The sequence below is a fragment of the Triticum dicoccoides genome, chromosome 6A (assembly GCF_002162155.2).
Source record: "Triticum dicoccoides isolate Atlit2015 ecotype Zavitan chromosome 6A, WEW_v2.0, whole genome shotgun sequence".
NCBI classification, from domain to species: Eukaryota; Viridiplantae; Streptophyta; class Magnoliopsida; order Poales; family Poaceae; genus Triticum; species Triticum dicoccoides.
In genome coordinates this window covers 72,880,023-72,887,511 of record NC_041390.1, presented here as the reverse complement: position 1 = coordinate 72,887,511, position 7,489 = coordinate 72,880,023, and positions in this window count along the sequence as shown.

Below are 7,489 nucleotides of genomic sequence, written 5' to 3'. Positions count from 1 at the left end.
TGAAGGAAATATGCCCTAGAGGCAATAATAAAGTTATTATTTATTTGCTTATATCATGATAAATGTTTATTATTCATGCTAGAATTGTATTAACCGGAAACATAATACATGTGTGAATACATAGACAAACAGAGTGTCACTAGTATGCCTCTACTTGACTAGCTCGTTAATCAAAGATGGTTATGTTTCCTAACCATGGACAAAGAGTTGTTATTTGATTAATGGGATCACATCATTAGCTGAATGATCTGATTGACATGACCCATTCCATTAGCTTAGCACCCGATCGTTTAGTATGTTGCTATTGCTTTCTTCATGACTTATACATGTTCCTATGACTATGAGATTATGCAACTCCCGTTTGCCGGAGGAACACTTTATGTGCTACCAAACGTCACAACGTAACTGGGTGATTATAAAGGAGCATTACAGGTGTCTCCAAAGGTACATGTTGGGTTGGCGTATTTCAAGATTAGGATTTGTCACTCCGAATGCCGGAGAGGTATCTCTGGGCCCTCTCGGTAATGCACATCACTTAAGCCTTGCAAGCATTGCAACTAATGAGTTAGTTGCGGGATGATGTATTACGGAACGAGTAAAGAGACTTACTGGTAACGAGATTGAACTAGGTATTGGATACCGACGATCGAATCTCAGGCAAGTAACATACCGATGACAAAGGGAACAACGTATGTTGTTATGCGGTCTGACCGATAAAGATCTTCGTAGAATATGTAGGAGCCAATATGGGCATCCAGGTCCCGCTATTGGTTATTGACCGGAGACGTGTCTCGATCATGTCTACATTGTTCTCGAACCGTAGGGTCCGCACACTTAAGGTTTCGGTAACAGTTATATTATGAGTTTATGAGTTTTGATGTACCGAAGGAGAGTCCCGGATGAGATCGGGGACATGACGAGGAGTCTCGAAATGGTCGAGACGTAAAGATCGATATATTGGACGACTATATTCGGACTTCGGAAAGGTTCCGAGTGATTCGGATATTTTTCGGAGTACCGGAGAGTTACGGGAATTCGCCGGGAGAAGTATTGGGTCTTATTGGGCCATACGGGAAAGAGAGAGGGGCTGCCTAGGGCAGGCCGCACGCCCCCCCAAGGCCTAGTCCGAATTGGACTAGGGGGAGGGGCTGCGCCCCCTTCTTCCTTCCCTTCTCCCTTCCCCTTCCTTGTCTCCTACTCCTAATACTTGGAAGGACTCCTAGTTGGACTAGGAAAGGGGGAATCCTACTCTCGGTGGGAGTAGGACTCCCCTAGGGCGCACCATAGAGAGGGCCGGCCCTCCCCTCCTCCACTCCTTTATATACGGGGGCAGGGGGCACCCCATAGACACACAAGTTGATCTTCGTGATCGTTCCTTAGCCGTGTGCGGTGCCCCCCTCCATCATATTCCACCTCAGTCATATTGTAGCAGTGCTTAGGCGAAGCCCTGCGACGGTTGAACATCAAGATCGTCACCACGCCGTCGTGCTGACGGAACTCCTCCCCGAAGCTTTGCTGGATCGGAACCCGGGGAGCGTCATCGAGCTGAACGTGTGCCAAGAACTCGGAGGTACCGGAGTAACGGTGGTTGGATCGGTTGGACCAGGAAGACGTACGACTACTTCCTCTACGTTGCATCAACGCTTCCGCTTCGGTCTATGAGGGTACGTAGACAACACTCTCCCATCTCGTTGCTATGCATCACCATGATCTTGCGTGTGCGTAGGAAAATTTTGAAATTACTACGTTCCCCAATAGTGGTATCAGAGCCAGGTTTTATGTATTGATGTTATATGCACGAGTAGAACACAAGTGAGTTGTGGGCGATATAAGTCATACTGCTTACCAGCATGTCATACTTTGGTTCGGCGGTATTGTTGGATGAAGCGGCCCGGACCAACATTACGCGTACGCTTACGCGAGACTGGTTCTACCGCCGTGCTTTGCACACAGGTGGCTGGCGGGTGTCACTTTCTCCAATTTTAGTTGAACCGAGTGTGGCTACGCCCGGTCCTTGTGAAGGTTAAAACAGCACCAACTTGACAAACTATCGTTGTGGTTTTGATGCGTAGGTAAGAACGGTTCTTGCTAAGCCCAGTAGCAGCCACGTAAAACTTGCAACAACAAAGTAGAGGACGTCTAACTTGTTTTTGCAGGGCATGTTGTGATGTGATATGGTCAAGACGTGATGAGACATAAGTTGTTGTATGAGATGATCATGTTTTGTTGAAGTTATCGGCAACTGGCAAAAACCTTATGGTTGTCTTTCTATTGCATAAGATGCAAGCGTCTAATAATTGCTTTACTTTATCGCTATGCGATAGCAATAGTTGCAAGAGCAATTGTTGGCGAGACGACCACGTGACGACACATTGATATAGATCAAGATGATGGAGATCATGGTGTCATGCCGGTGACGATAGAGATCATGACAGTACTTTGGAGATGGAAATCAAAGCCGCAAGATGATGATGACCATATCATGTCACATATTTTGATTGCATATGATGTTTATCTTTTATACATCTTATTTTGCTTAGTTTGACGGTAGCATTTTAAGATGATCTCTCACTAATTATTAAGAAGTGTTCTCCCTGAGTATGCACCGTTGTGAAAGTTCTTCGTGCTGAGACACCACGTGATGATCGGGTGTGATATGCTCTATGTTCAAATACAACGAGTGCAAAATAGTTGCACACGTGGAATACTCAGGTTATACTTGACGAGCCAAGCATATACAGATATGGCCTCGGAACACGGAGACCGAAAGGTCGGGCGTGAATCATATAGTAGATATGATCAACATAGTGATGTTCACCATTGAAACTACTCCATATCACGTGATGATCGGACATGGTTTAGTTGATTTGGATCACGTGATCACTTAGAAGATTAGAGGGATGTCTTTCTAAGTAGGAGTTCTTAAGTAATATGATTAATTGAACTTTAAATCTATCATGAACTTAGTCCTGGTAGTGTTTTGCAAATTATGTTGTAGATCAATAGCTCGCGTTGTTGCTTCCCTGTGTTTACTTTGATATGTTCCTAGAGAAAATTGTGTTGAAAAATGTTAGTAGCATTGATGCGGATTGGATCCGTGATCTGAGGTTTATCCTCATTGCTGCACAGAAGAATTATGTCCTTGATGCACCGCTAGGTGATAGACCTATTGCAGGAGCAGATGCAGACGTTATGAACGTTTGGCTAGCTCAATATGATGACTACTTGATAGTTTAGTGCACCATGCTTAACGGCTTAGAATCGGGACTTCAAAGACGTTTTGAACGTCATGGACCATATGAGATGTTCTAGGAGTTAAAGTTAATATTTCAAGCAAATACCCAAGTTGAGAGATATGAAGTCTCCAACAAGTTCTATAGATAAAAGATGGAGGAGAATCGCTCAACTAGTGAGCATGTGCTCAGATTGTCTGGGTACTACAATCGCTTGAATTAAGTGGGAGTTAATCTTCCAGATAAGATAGTGATTGACAGAATTCTCTAGTCACCATCATCAAGTTAGTAGAACTTCGTGATGAACTATAATATGCAAGGGATAACCGAAACAACTCCCAAGCTCTTCGTGATGCTGAAATCAACGAAGGTAGAAATCAAGAAAAACATCAAGTGTTGATGGTTGACAAGACCACTAGTTTCAAGAAAAAGGGCAAAGGGAAGAATGGGAACTTCAAGAACGGCAAGCAAGTTGCTGCTCAAGTGAAGAAGCCCAAGTCTAATCCTAAGCCTGAGACTAAGTGCTTCTACTGCAAAGGGAGTGGTCACTGGAAGTGGAGCTGCCCCAAGTATTTGGCGGATAAGAAGGATGGCAAGGTAAACAAAGGTATATTGGATATACGTGTTATTGATGTGTAGTTTACTAGTGTTTATAGCAACCCCTCGGCATTTGATACTGGTTCAGTTGCTAAGAGTAGTAACTCAAAACGGGAGTTGCAGAATAAACAGAAACTAGTAAAGGGTGAGGTGACGATGTGTGTTGGAAGTAGTTCCAAGATTGATATGATCATCATCGCACACTCCCTATACTTTCGGGATTAGTGTTGAAACTAAATAAGTGTTATTTGGTGTTTGCGTTGAGCATGAATATGATTTGATCATGTTTATTGCAATACGGTTATTCATTAAAGTCAGAGAATAATTGTTGTTCTGTTTACATGAATAAAACCTTCGATGGTCATACACCCAATGAAAATAGTTCGTTGCATCTCGATCGTAGTGTTACACATATTCATAATATTGAAACCAAAAGATGCAAAGTTAATAATGATAGTGCAACTTATTTGTGGCACTGCCGTTTAGGTCATGTCAGTGTAAAGCGCATGAAGAAACTCCATACTGATGGACTTTTGGAACCACTTGATTATGAATCACTTGGTACTTGCGAACCATGCCTTATGGGCAATATGACTAAAACGCCGTTCTCCGGAACAATGAAGCAAGCAACAGATTTGTTGGAAATAATACATACTGATGTATGCAGTCCAATGAGTGTTGAGGCTCGCAGCGGGTATCGTTATTTTTTGACCTTCACAGATGATTTGAGCAGATATGAGTATATCTACTTGATGAAACATAAGTCTGAAACATTTGAAAAGTTCAAATAATTTCTGGGTGAAGTGGAAAATCATCGTGACAAGAAAATAAAAGTTTCTACAATATGATCGCAGAGGTAAAATATTTGAGTTACGAGTTTGGCCTTCAATTAAAACAATGTGAAATAGTTTCACTACTCACGCCACCTGGAACACCATAGTGTAATGGTGTGTCCGAACGTCATAACCGTACTTTATTAGATATAGTGCGATCTATGATGTCTCTTACCGATCTACCACTATCGTTCTGGGGTTATGCATTAGAGACAACTGCATTCACGTTAAATAGGGCACCATCTAAATCCGTTGAGACGACACCGTGTGAACTATGGTTTGGCAAGAAACCTAAGCTGTCGTTTCTTAAAGTTTGGAGTTGCGATGCTTATGTGAAAAAGTTTCATCTCGATAAGCTCAAACTCAAATCGGAGAAATATGTCTTCATAGGATACCCAAAGGAGACAGTTGGGTACAGCTTCTATCACAGATCCGAAGGCAAGACATTCGTTGCTAAGAATGGATCCTTTCTAGAGAAGGAGTTTCTCTCCAAAGAAGTGAGTGGGAGGAAAGTAGAAAACTTGATAAGGTAATTGTACCTCCCCCCTTATTGGAAAATAGTTCATCACAAAAATCTGTTCCTGTGACTACTACACCAATTAGTGAGGAAGCTAATGATGATGATCATGTAACTTCAGATCAAGTTACTACCGAATCTCGTAGGTAAACTAGAGTGAGATCCGCACCAGAGTGGTACGGTAATCCTATTCTGGAGGACATGTTACTTAACCATGACGAACCTACGAACTATGAGGAAGTGATGATGAGCCCAGATTCCGATAAATGGCTTGAGGCCATGAAATCTGAGATAGGATTCATGTATGAGAACAAAGTGTGGACTTTGATGGACTTGCCCGAGGATCGGCAAGCCATTGATAATAAATGGATCTTCAAGAGGAAGACGGACACGGATAGTAGTGTTACTATCTACAAAGCTAGAATTGTCGCAAAAGGTTTTCGACAAGTTCAAGGTGTTGACTACGATGAGAGTTTCTCACTCGTATCTATGCTTAAGTCTGTCCGAATCATGTTAGCAATTGCCGCATTTTATGAAATCTGGCAAATGGATAAACAAAACTGCATTCCTTAATGGATTTATTAAAGAAGAGTTGTATGTGATGCAACAAGATGGTTTTGTCAATCCTAAAGGTGCTAACAAAATATGCAAGCTCCAGCGATCCATTTATGGACTGGTGCAAGCATCTCGAAGTTGGAATATACGCTTTGATAAGTTGATCAAAGCATATAGTTTTATACAGACTTGCGGTGAAGCCTGTATTTACAAGAAAGTGAGTGGCAGCACTACAACATTTCTGATAAGTATATGTGAATGACATATTGTTGGTCGGAAATAATGTAGAATTATTCTGCAAAGCATAAAGGAGTGTTTGAAAGGAGTTTTTCAAAGAAAGACCTCGGTGAAGCTGCTTACATATTGAGTATCAAGATCTATAGAGATAGATCAAGATGCTTGATAAGTTTTTTTTCAATGAGTACATACCTTGACAAGATTTTGAAGTAGTTCAAAATGGAACAGTCAAAGAAAAAAAATCTTGCCTGTGTTACAAGGTGTGAAGTTGAGTAAGACTCAAAGCCCGACCACGGCAGAAGATAGAAAGAGAATGAAAGTCATTCCCTATGCCTCAATCATAGGTTCTATAAAGTATGCCATGTTGTGTACCAGATCTATTGTATACCATACACTGTGTTAAGAGAGGGAGTACAATAGTGATCTAGGAGTAGATCAATGGACAGCGGTCAAAATTATCCTTACTGGAATAAGGATATGTTTCTCGATTACGAAGGTGACAAAAGGTTCGTCGTAAAGGGTTACGTCGATGCAAGTTTTGACACTGATCCAGATGACTCTAAGTCTCAATCTGAATACATATTGAAAGTGGGCAATTAGCTAGAGTAGCTCCATGCAGAGCATTGTTGACATAGAAATTTGCAAAATACATGCGGATCTGAATGTGGCAGACCCGTTGACTAAACTTCTCTCGCAAGCAAAACATGATCACTTTTTTGGTCTTAATCACATAGCGATGTGAACTAGATTATTGAATCTAGTAAACCCTTTGGGTGTTAGTCACATGGAGATGTGAACCAATCACATAACGATGTGAACTATTGATGTTAAATCACATCGATGTGATCTAGATTATTGACTCTAGTGCAAGTGGGAGACTGAAGGAAATATGCCCTAGAGGCAATAATAAAGTTATTATTTATTTCCTTATATCATGATAAATGTATATTATTCATGCTAGAATTGTATTAACCGGAAACATAATACATGTGTGAATATATAGACAAACAAAGTGTCACTAGTATGCCTCTACTTGACTAGCTCGTTAATCAAAGATGGTTATGTTTCCTAACCATGGACAAAGAGTTGTTATTTGATTAACGGGATCACATCATTAGTTGAATGATCTGATTGACATGACCCATTCCATTAGCTTAGCACCCGATCGTTTAGTATGTTGCTATTGCTTTCTTCATGACTTATACATGTTCCTATGACTATGAGATTATGCAACTCCCGTTTGCCGGAGGAACACTTTGTGTGCTACCAAACGTCACAACGTAACTGGGTGATTATAAAGGAGCATTACAGGTGTCTCCAAACGTACATGTTGGGTTGGCGTATTTCGAGATTAGGATTTGTCACTCCGAATGCCGGAGAGGTATCTCTGGGCCCTCTCGGTAATGCACATCACTTAAGCCTTGCAAGCATTGCAACTAATGAGTTAGTTGCGGGATGATGTATTACGGAACGAGTAAAGAGACTTGCCGGTAACGAGATTGAACTAGGTATTGGAT